Raw genomic sequence first — 12,918 nt, forward strand, 5'->3', positions numbered from 1 at the left:
TGTGGTTTTAGTATTTATCTACAAATACTATTCTAACTTTATTTCTAGTTACTATTATTTACTAGTGCTACCTTTACTTATACTTAATATATATATTATCGTATTTGTTTTATTCACTAACTACTTTTGTTATTTTTGAAAAGTTCTTTAGTTATTTTATTAACTACTAGTACTTCTTTAGAAACTAGTGTTATTTTATCATTATTTTTCTTCTCTTTAAAATTTTAGGTAGTTTATGACCCGCTCTTCTACAAAAAAGTTGGCTAGTTACGATCCAGAAATTGAAAAATCTCTTCGATTGTGCAGGAAAGGACAAACAACATCTTCTCAAAGTATAGCTCGTGAAGGAATGGAGAATCAAGAAGTAGAAGACATTCAACCACCAGTCTATGTGGAAGATCAGTTTGATGAAGTAGCACCAAGGCCAGCAAACAGAATCCTAAGGGATTATGCTAGACCTGACCGCTTCAACTGTGAATCTAGTATCAGAAAACCTCCAGTGACAGCCAACAACTTTGAAATCAGGACTGGCCTGATTCAAACGATTCAACAGTCTTGCATCTTTACTGAAGACGCAAGTGAAGATCCACACAGTCATTTAATTGACCTTTTGAAACTTGTTAAAATAGCTAAGTATAATAGAGTACATCCTAAAGCTATCAAGTTAAGGCTATTTCCTTTCTCTTTAAAAGGAGATGACAAGACTTGGTTGCGAAGTTTGCCACAAGGTTCCATCACCACATGGGATCAAATGACTCAGAAATTTTTAAACAAATATTTTTTCCCTGCTAAAACCACAAAGTTAAGACAAGACATCTCTAATTTCTCGCAGACTGACAATGAGTGAGTTTATCAAGCTTGGGAAAGATTAAAAGCAATATTAAGAAAGTCTTGGCATCTCCTTTTAAAGAGAAAGGAAATAGCCTTAACTTGATAGCTTTAGGATGTACTCTATTATACTTAGCTGTTTTAACAAGTTCCAAAAGGTCAATTAAATGACTGTGTGGATCTTCACTTGCGTCTTCAGTAAAGATGCAAGACTGTTGAATCGTTTGAATCAGGCCAGTCCTGATTTCAAAGTTGTTGGCTGTCACTGGAGGTTTTCTAACACTAGATTCACAGTTGAAGCGGTCAGGTCTAGCATACTCCCTTAGGATTCTGTTTGCTGGCCTTGGTGCTACTTCATCAAACTGATCTTCCACATGGACTGGTGGTTGAATGTCTTCTACTTCTTGATTCTCCATTTCTTCACGAGCTATACTTTAAGAAGATGTTGTTTGTCTTTCCTGCACAATCGAAGAGATTTTTCAATTTCTGGATCGTAACTAGCCAACTTTTTTGTAGAAGAGCGGGTCATAAACTACCTAAAATTTTAAAGAGAAGAAAAATAATGATAAAATAATACTAGTTTCTAAAAAAGTACTAGTAGTTAATAAAATAACTAAAAAACTTTTCAAAAATAACAAAAATAGTTAGTGAATAAAACAAATACGATAATATATATATATATATATATATTAAGTATAAGTAAAGGTAGCACTAGTAAATAATAGTAACTAGAAATAAAGTTAGAATAGTATTTGTAGATAAACGTACTAGTAATATTATACTAAATATACTAAAGGAAAACTAATGATAGAAGTAGTAGGAAGAAGTACTTAGCAATAGATAATGAAAATACTGATAGAAATAATAATAATAATAATAATAATAATAATAATAATAATAATAATAATAATAATAATAATAATAATAATAATAATAATAATAATAATAATAATGATAATAATAATAATAATAAATTCTCAAATTAGTAACAAAATATTTAATCTGAAGTAGATGTATGCCAATCCTCGGCAACGGCGCCAAAAATTTGACGAGACCATTGTTCATAGGATTTTTCTGCTCGTACTCGGTCAAATTCTAGTATAGTTTATGATATCGTTCCACAGAGATTGGTTAATCTAGGCTACAGACTTTTAATATTTTTAATACTATATGAGAGAACCAAATTGATGAAAAGTGAGTTTTAAAACTTGTTAATTAATTAAAGCAAAACAAATAATTTTTGAAAGATTTATAAATTAAAAGGAGTTGGAAATCGTTGAATTCACTTGATAATATTATTACAATAAAATCTCAATTTCTACATGTATTTCTCTAAAGAATAATTGCTTGTTGATAATACAATTATATTTGCTCACTAAGAAAAAGTCAATTAATAGCACTCCGTGAGGTTATGTAATTAATTGAGTTAAAACTAGTGACGATCAAATCGAAATATTTTCTTGCTTGAATTGTGCTAAAAGGTAGTAAAAACTTCGTGAGGATATTTTTACTAAAGATCAGTAATCTTGCCTATAACAATTTCTCCGTGAGAATTAAAACTAAGACAAACAAGATTACATATTTGAAATAAGAGTTTTACAAAAAATTATTCTCACTCCACGATTTTATTCATTGGTTATTATATATTAATTTTGCTCTGTGAGAATTACAAAATTAATATAAGAATAACTTAAATAAAATATATAGAAGTGATAATAATGATTAATTAGAAACTATTATTTCAGCACAGTATGAATCAAAAAAAGAAAATTCCAAGCCAAGAATGTGTTAAAACTGAAATAATATTATAAAATTATTCATCAAGCTTTATCAACTATCCCAACAAACGAAATTACTCCATTATGGAGTATTTAAATCTCACAACAAAAGGAAATTCTGGAATATTGCCAATACTCTTAGAAAATTCAAAAACTAACAAGAAGAAAATAAAATAGTTAAAGAAAGAAGTTAAGACCAAAGTTTATAGAAAAGTAGTTCTCCTCCCCCCTTCAATGCCAAATTGCATTATATTTATAGACAAATCTTGCAAGCATTAAATGATTAGACGTGTCCAAGGAATGAGCTTGGATGTGTCCGAGGAATGAGTTTAGATGCGTCGAAACTTTTTTTGTAGACTTCCATTTGTTATTTCAATTCTTGTGTTTGCCATAGTAGACTTTCATCGAGCATTCTGTGTTTTTCTTTCGTTATTTATAATTTTTTTTTTCTCTGCAAAAATAGTTAGAAAGAGGCAAAATTCGAAATATAATTTAAGTATATTATTTAAAGTAGGATATTAAAAGTATATAATAAGTGAATATTTTATATTCATCACGGACCGTTATCGTCTTCTTCTTGTCTTCGGCATCTGGGGAGCCAGAAGATTTCCTTTTTTCTCTTCTTCTCCCCATGTGCATTAGTTTTAGGCTATCCCGAAGCAGAGGGTTTTTCATGTGAGGACTGAGTCCTCGTCCAATGGTCGAAGCTCAGTGGTCTTGGTCAAACCTATGAAAGAAAAAGAACTTAGTGAAAATAACGGTTGAGTATGAAAGTAGGCTTGTTCGGGAGGAGCACTCACCATGGGAACGAGCCTCTCACTTGTCCTTTGAGAGTTTGCGCCATTCACGCTCAAAGTACGACAGTTGTTTGCAGATCCCCTCGACCCACTCTTTAAAGGAAGGGACTGCATTGGGAACTCGGGAAACTTTTCAGGGAACGACATGAATTCGTAGGGAATGAGATCTTCGGTTTTTACCCGAACAAATCTCTCCTGCCAGCCTCGATCCCGATCTTCGTCGATGCTAAAAAATAGAGCTTTTCTTGCCCGATGAACGAGCTTGATTAGCCCCCTTGGAAAACTCGGGGACTGTAGAGACGAAGCAGGTGGTCGATGGTGAATCGAGGTGCTCCAGTGTTGTTGACAAAATGGCGGAGGAGGACTACGATCCTCTAAAAGGATGGGCGAATCTGCCCGAGGCAGACTTCGTACCTTTTGCAAAAGCTAAGGATTATGGTAATCCACTGGGGCAAGTGTGAAGGGGTAAGTGTAAACACTTAGGTACCCCCTCCACATGAGTGGTAATGTCTCATCGGGACCGGGAGGACCACTTCTTTGCCCTCCCAATTGCAGTCCTCCCAAACTGTAGGGAGTGTATCCTCGGTAATGGAGCATATGTACCTCCATACCCCCACTCCTCGGTCCTATTGACTGGAGGCTTTTTTGACCTTGAAATCATTCTCAATGGAGCAGCCTCCGGGGATGAAGCTTTTTATAGGAGGTTCCGGGACCACCTCAGGCACGACCACCTCAACATCTGTGGTCGGGTTAGAAATTGAAGGGATGGTCTGCTGAGGCATAGATTTCAAAGTCTTCGCCATCGAATTCAGGAAAATATGAAGATTTGAAGGTGAGGATGAAGATTTGAAAGTGAGGATGAAGATTTGAAGATAAGGATGAAGGTATGAAGGTCAGATTTGAAGATTTAAAGATGGAGTATGAAGATTTGAAGATTGGAAGATGAAAATATGAAGATCTAGGAAACAATGTACGAAGATTTGAAGGGCTTAAGAATAGGTAAAGAGTTCGAGGGTAAATTAAGGAGCTCTGGAACCAGAAAGTAAAAAAGTGAAAAAGGGGCCGAAGATTTTATAGAGAAGGTTTAATCAATGCGTGACATTTTGCATTCGGGGACAGTCAACCGGCGGCTGACACGTGTCCGAAGTCAAAACGTCGCGTCTGATGGGATATTTCATTAACACGTCAACTCGACCGTAGCGTACGGAAGAAGGAACCGGGGTCAATTCATCGCTTCCCATCGCTTCGATAAATCTGCTCTCCAAAAATAGAAGGGACTATCTATGTACGGGTAAAATTGGGGGGGCAAAGTTTTTCCCGATTCCCCAATAAAGAAACAAGAGGGAATCACGGTTTGACGCGACTATAATCAAGGCCGAAGGACCCCTCATATTGGAACTCGGGAGGAGCGAACGATGTATCTGGGATCGGGCATGGAAAAATAACGGACCTAGGCCAAGTAAAGTTTTTAGACCACGGGAAACACGGAGAACGATTATGCGTGACAAGAACGAAGTCGTAATATTTGCCCTCAACCTGATATTACGGTGCGAATCTCATTCGATATCAACCACAGATCGACATTTACCGAAAAAAAAGATTTTTAATTTATTTAGACTTATACTAGGACTAAAATTCCCCTACTATATAAAGGAGAAAATTTCTTTTATTTTAATACATTGTGGACATGCAAATCAAAGTAATAAAAATTCATTTTGTCGTCTAGCTATTATTCAAAGTGTTCCTCAGTTATTCTCTTTTCTTATTCGCATCCGAGCTTATATCGAGGGTTCGATCGAGGTTGAATTTCTCTGTTCATCCTGAGATCAGACTTGATCATCACATTACAATTGGTTTGATCTTTCATTTTATCTTTAACTCAATTATTTATTGTTCTTAGATCATTCGTATTGAACTGAATCACATATCCTTTAAACCGCATATAAATTTAATTGTTACCCATTTTGGGGGTTAAACAATGTCAAAGATAATTTCAATTTCAAATTTAACTCAAAATACTAATTTCTCAAACTTCAACCAAATATTCTCCAAATATAATCATTTAAAATAAATAAGTAGTAAGTATCTGCGGTTAACAATCGTAGTATTTGATTTCAAATAATTTAAGTGTACAATCTTTATGAATCCTCTGATTTTTTTTTTTAATAGTAAATAAATTCAAGGGCCTTTGAGCTTGATCTTGAATCTATATTTGTTTTCACGAACGATGATCTTGAATTCAACTAGCACGAGCTTTGATTTGAACTCGTACTTCTTGAATCTTGATTTGTTCTTCGTTCTTGAGCTTGAGCTTGATTGTTTGAACTTGAACTTGATTTATTCTTTATTCTTGAGCTTGAACTTGATTTGTTCTTTATTCTTGAGATTGAACTTGATTGCTTGAGCTTGAACTTTGTGGAGGAATTTGCAGTGTTTGATCCATGAGCTCTTTTTTGCTTCTTGTTATAACTTCTGGTGTCTTTTCTGGGTTATAAAGACCCTTATTTATAGTTGTGGAAGGGAAGAGTTATGATAAGAACAAACTATTTTTGACCAATCAAATTGAAGTGTGACAAGGCCGCATTTGATTGGCCAAAACATGTCACTTGCACACGTGGCGCGGTTTCATTGGACTTTTAATTTGGCTTGACATGCTTTGTCATTTTGACACGTGGCACGATCCTATTGGATCTTTTGTTTGACTTGACGTGCCACGTCATTTAATACATGGTACCAAAATGGGCCTCTAGGAAGATGACATCTTGGGCTTAATGAAATGGGCTCATCGCTTTAGCCTAATTAAATGGGTTAGCCCAATGCATTTGGACCTTATATAATTAATCTAATTAAATTAGTCTATAATATTTATTTGGACAAATATACTTAATATATAGTCCGCATATTTTATTGAATTTAATTTTGATAAAAGTTATATGCCTACAAATACCCCTACTTCAGACTTGTTGAGATACGTAACCGAAAACGGGTTACGAAGTATTAGCTGACTATCAAATTGTCGCATGCTAGATTAGAATGCAAAGTATCACCCAAGTAATTTGTTACATGTATACCCAATCAATTACCTAAACAATGCAATAATCATTACCTTTGAATAAAGACAAAAGCAAAACCATGCAAACAATAATTGCAGCCGCGAGTGACATCAATCTTTCCCATTAGGAAATAAATTCTTACTTATTGTAATGATTAGATACAGTAATGACTAGATGCAATTTCACGTGCACTTCCTAATTCCATAACAATTTGAGTTTCCTTCGAATTCCTACGTTGCTGCCGAAATAAGACTACTCCCTTTTCGAAGATACATTGCAATAGTCGAATCCCTTGCGGAATGTAAAATACATGATCCCACGTCGTCAATTCACCTTCAAAAAATGCCTTATGACTTCTATAAATACAATACCCTCTATTCTATTAGTTTCACTTTCAGTGTTTACAAACCACTTTGAGTCTACTTTTGACGACTTGAAAGCATTGACTTGAAGGTAATTTCTTATTCTTTTCTTGTGTTTTCTTCACTCAATTATCCTTTTTGTAAGTAAAACAAGAAGGATATGTTCTTGGTTAATGAGATAATCCACGCATGAAGAAGGGTGTTTTAGGGTGTGAAGGAATGAGTACTTATCCTCGCTCGAGTATCGAAGAGATTACTCTCAAGGTGGCCCGACTATCGGAGAGATTACTTTCAAGGTGACCCAACTATCGGAGAGATTACTCTCAATGTGGCCCGACTATCGGAGAGATTACTCTCAATGTGGCCCGACTATAGGATAGATTACTCTTAAGGTGGCCCGACTATCGGAGATATTACTCTTAATGTGGCCCGACTATCGGAGAGAATACTCCCAAGGTGACCTGACTATCGGAGAGATTACTCTCAATGTGGCTCGACTATCAGAGAGATTACTCTCAAGGTGACCCAACTATCGGAGAGATTACTCTCAAGGTGTCTGGACTATCGGAGAGATTACTCTCAATGTGGCCTGACTACTAGAGAGATTACTCTCAAGGTGACCCGATTATCGGAGAGATTACTCTCAAGGTGGCCCGACTATTGGAGAGATTACTCTCAAGGTGTGAAGGGATGGATACTAATCACAGCCCGAATATCGTAGAAATTACTCTCAAGTCCGGCCTAAAGCGCCTTTGGGCTTGCTTAACAGGACGAGCGCCATTCTTGACTGCAAGGTGATGAACTGCTACTTTAGGGTCCAAACCATGCATCTCTTTGTAACTCCAAGCAAAGGCATCCTTGAACTCCTTGAGTAACTCGATATAAGTGTTTTCTTCATCGATTGCTAGTAAAGCACTTAGGTATGTGGGCTTTGGTTCTTCATCTGTGCCAAGGTTAACTTCTTTTAAGGCATCAATCATTGCCTTCACCCCTTCTTCAAGTTTCGGGGGAGCATCTTTCGCATCTTCATCTTCTTGAGGGTACTCATCATTGAAGGATATGTGATAACACGGTGAAACATCCTCCAATTTCTCGTCATCCTCCATTAGAGATGAAATACCGTGCTCACCTTGTGTAGTGACATGATACGAAGAACCCACACTTTTTTTGTGTTCATCACGTTCTTTAGTTTAGACCACAGTGTATGGCTTTACCTTTAGTACCTCATCACATAAAACCATGACTTTTGTTTGTCGCCTCATTCTAGAAGGAACCGAACTTTGGAAATCCTTAGAGATCTTTTGAATTTTGGGCGAAGCGGTGTTCTTGTATTTCGATAATTTCTCTAGAACTTGTTTCCTTACTTTAATGGACCCAATCTCTCAAACACGGAAGTCCTCACATTTGATTTTTCAAGTTGATCAAAGACATAAGGCTTGTTAGAAGCGACATATTCATCTTCTACGGTGATATAATGGTTGCTCGCCCTTCTTATGGAGATGTGCACTGGTGATGGTTTCTTATATCCCAAAACTTCACGTGGTTGCCTCATCGCAACTTCTGATGGGATCTTCCCTAGCTTTGATGGTTCATTGGGATTGTATCCAGCTTTTGCAAATAGCCTGTAAGCGTTAAGATTAAATCCTTCATCTGTTCACTTTATAGGGAGTACCACATTCTGCAAACGATTTTGGGCCACAAACCCTACAAGTGGCTTTGAGGACAACTTTACTGCCTCAATTCATTTTACCGGAAGAGTTAACTCATTTAGTATGTTAGTTTGGAGATTAGACGATTCACCTTTATCTTTCTTCCTTTTAGGGACATATTGGAGCGCATGAGTTACTTTCTTGCCATAAGACGCAATATCCCCTCTATAAGATTTATTCGAGTTAGGTTGCACCTCTTCAGTAACAGCCTTGCCTCTACCAGCAGTCACCTCAGCTTTTTTAGTTGTGGGCTCGTCATTCTTGCTTTTCATGACATTATAAACTTTTAGCTCCTTCACAATGCGGTTCTTCAAGTAGAACTTTGCATCGGCGAAGTGCGACCCAACCTCGATGAATGGATCAGGTACTACTTTATTATCATGTATCCAAGGCCTTCCAAGCAAGACGTTGTATGAAGTATTTGCATCGATCACATGTAGTCATACACTTGATTGCATATCTTTAATGGTGATTCCCAACCTGATAGCACCTATGGCTCTTTTCCCCCCTTGGTTGAATCCTTGAATCATCATACGACTTTCGAGAGTTTGATTATGGGAATACCAAGTTCTTTCACAGTATGAATTGGCAAGATGTTCACTGAGATCCTCCATTAACCAAAATTTGATTTACCCTTTCATCGCGCATATAGCCAACCAGGTACAACGGGCAGTTATGAGAAGTGTCACCTAGTAGAAGATCGTCATTTGTGAACATAACTTTTTCCTCACAAGCATTAACTTCTTGAGGAAAGGACTCTATGAGCTTTTCCGATGATGGTGTCGATGGTAGGTCATCACTCTTTTCTTTCCCTTTGTCAGTATGGCAACAAGAGGTATCAATACCTTCATGGGAAATCTTCGTGTAGAACCAAATTGGTAAGAACTCCTCCAAGGTCACTGGATGTCATGGCTTTTGAGGATGGTACACCTTCACTTTTGCTTTCTTCAATTGCTTAACTGGATTCTGTCTCCTTGGTCTTTTCACCATCATTTTCCTTGTTGGTTGTTTTATTGATTCATTTCGTGGGTTCCTATTGTGGCGCCTATGGTGAGTCACCAACGTCCAACCTTCATCATCATCATGTTCGTCTACTTCGATTTTGTTATTCTCCAGTAATTCTTCATCTTTGATTTCTTTTAAACTACATAGCTCATCTAGACTGAATGAGCCAAAGGTGATAGAGACTTGGTTCGCACTTGCCTTCTCATCTTCAAGCACGATTTTCTTTTCACGAGCCAAGTCCATAACTTTGTCCTTGAAGACAAAGCACTTCTCGAGAGGGTGGCTCACGAGTCGATGGTATTTGCAGTAATTTGGGTTATTCGTTTTACCAGCTTCATTTGGCCGCTTCATCTCTGGAAGCTCAATGAGATTTAACTCAAGGAGTTCTTCAAAAATTGTTGGCACATCAGAATCTAGAAATGGGTACTCCTTCTCTCGCATTTCTTTTAGAGTCAACTTTCCACTTGATTTATCTTGAAACAAAATGGATTTCGTACTCTGCTTCTTGCTCACCTTCATTGTGAACTTCACAGGTGATGTGTTGACATTCATAGATTCTTTGTTTTCAGACTTGGGTGCAAACTTGCTCCGTTTTCTAGACTTTTTGCTTGTCGTCCCCTTTGCGAGGCTCATAGATAGGCAGCCTTTCGTTTCCAGCGGAGGCCATGCTTAACTCCATGTCATGGGCACGAGTCACAAGTTCTTCAAATGTGCTAGGCTTGATACCTTGCAAGATGTAGCGGAGTCCCCAGCGTATGCCATGGATGCACATATCTATGCTCGAGGCTTCACTAAGCCTGTCTTTGCAGTTGAGGCTTGCATTCCTCCAATGATTGATAAAGTCGATAATGGGTTCACCCTTTCGTTGACGAGTATTTGTAAGTTCTATCATACTCACAATACGTCTTGTGCTATAAAAGCGATTGAGGAACTCTTGCTCTAGTTGATCCAAGCTATCAATAGATCCCGCCTTGAGGTCTGTATACCAATCAAAAGCATTTCCTTTTAGCGAGCGGACAAACTGCTTGACAAGGTAATCTCCATAAGTCCCAGCATTATTGCACGTCTCAATGAAGTATGCCATATGTTGTTTTAGATTACCTTTACCATCAAACTATTGAAACTTTGGAGGTTGATAGCCAGCATACATCTTCAACATATCGATCCTTGTAGTATACAACTTTGCGTATGTAAGAGAGGACTTGACAGCAACTTCATATTTATTTTTAATAGTTCCTTCAATGAACTCCTTCAGTTGATCGAATGGAATCATCCATTCGGATGAGACAGGGATAGCCTTAGCGGATGCAACTTGTCTTGGGGGAGAATTACTCTCTGGTACCTCTGGGAGCTTGCCAGGTGCATGGGTGGATTCTTCTTCCATCAAGATTCCCACCTTGTCTGCTAACTTGTCAATTCTAGCATCTTGATTTTGCATGCACTTGGTCAAGCCAGTGATTGCTTCCGTCAAGTTTGCCAACTGCTCATCCACAGATGAAGTGTTTGTCACCATGGCTTGCATGATTGTTGTGGACGATGGAGAGTAGCATGGATTGTCACACAGATTGATCCTCGATTGGTTCATGCTATGCGGTGTAAGTGGAGAGGATCCATCACTTGAAGCTTCATCGTCTCCCTTTACAACAGAATTCTTGGATTCGTAGAGGTCAAGCAGAGCAAGAGTTTTCTTAATCTTTTCAGCAACATCGCTTCCTCCTTCGGGTGCGTTTGCGGAAGATCTTGCTCCTTTTGAGGATAAAAATCTGAAAACAGGGGTTGATGAGGACGACACTTGGAGTGCTTGTTGTCCTAAAGAGCTTGCCTTGCTCCTTGTAGTTGGTCCAAAGCTTCCAAAGGTAACATCGAGGATGCTTTCTACATCAACGTAGAACCTGGAATTAGTAGCCTTGGTGGAAGTTGATCTGGGATTGATTTTCTTTGAAGTCATTTCGACGTTCTTGAACTTTGGTGATTGAAAAGTTGAGATGAGAGGTAGAGATTGTCCCACTGGACATGTCAGAATTTGTAGACAATAAATTTGCGTCGAGAAAATAAAATCAAAACAGAAAATATTGCAACAATCATAGTATTTGATTTCAAATAGTATGAGTGTACAATCTCTATGAATCATCTAATTCTTCTTTTCAATAGTAAATAAATTCAAGGGTCTTTGAGCTTGATCTTGAATCTATATTTGTTGTCACGCACGATGATCTTGAATTCAACTAGCACGAACTTTGATTTGAACTTGTACTCCTTGAATCTTGATTTGTTCTTCGTTCTTGAGCTTGAGCTTTATTGCTTGAACTTGATTTGTTTTTTGTTCTTGAGCTTGAACTTGATTTGTTTTTCGTTCTTGAGTTTGAACTTAATTGCTTGAACTTGTGGAGGAATTTGCATTGTTTGATCCACGAGCTCTTTCTTGCTTCTTGTTATAACTTCTGGTGTCTTTTCTGGGTTATGAAGACCCTTATTTATAGTTGTGGAAGAGAAGAGTTATGATAAGAACAAACTCTTTTCGAGCAATCAAATTGAAGTGTGACAAGGCCGCATTTGATTGGCCAGAACATGTCACTTGCACACGTGGTGCGGTTTCATTGGCCTTTTAATTTGGCTTGACATGCTTTGTAATTTTGACACGTGGCACGATCCTATTGGCTCTTTCGTTTAACTTGGCGTGCCACGTCATTTGACACGTGGCACCAAACTGGGCCATTAGGAAGATGACATCTTGGGCTTAATGAAGTGGGTTCATCACTTTAACCCAATTAAATGGGTTAGCCCAATGCATTTGGACCTTATATAATTAATTAATCTAATTAAATTAGCCCATAATATTTATTTGGACAAATATACTTAATATATAATACGAAAATTTTATTGGATTTAATTTCGATAAAATTTATATGCCTACCTACGCTTTTCACGAAAACTATCTTGAGGATAGTAATTTTTCGCTCTGTGCAAATGGTTTCATAAAATTTGATACCCAGGATACAATGCCTATTAAAAAAACTCAAGTTGCACTTTTAATTTTTTCTATCACAAAAACTCAACCCAGGAAAAATAAATTTTAGAATTGGATTATAAGATTTCAGAAAGAAGAATGGAAATATTCTTCAACATTAGTAGAAGGAAAATTTCGCTGAGTGTACTTAAGAAGAAATTCTATTGCCTATTGTTGAAATCAGTAAGACGTTACACATGAAGTACAATCAAATCAGTAAGGAGTGCTAGTGCCTATTGTTGAAATTAGTTTACGTTGAATAAATTTGCCTAAAGAGTAATGAAAATTCTGATTTTTTTTCTCATAGTATATTTTATTTACTTCAAATAGAAGCTTTTAAATAGATAAGGCTTTATTTTTTAAAAGTTATTCTAGTAAT

Source organism: Nicotiana tomentosiformis, chromosome 1 (genome assembly GCF_000390325.3).
Source record: "Nicotiana tomentosiformis chromosome 1, ASM39032v3, whole genome shotgun sequence".
NCBI lineage: Eukaryota > Viridiplantae > Streptophyta > Magnoliopsida > Solanales > Solanaceae > Nicotiana > Nicotiana tomentosiformis.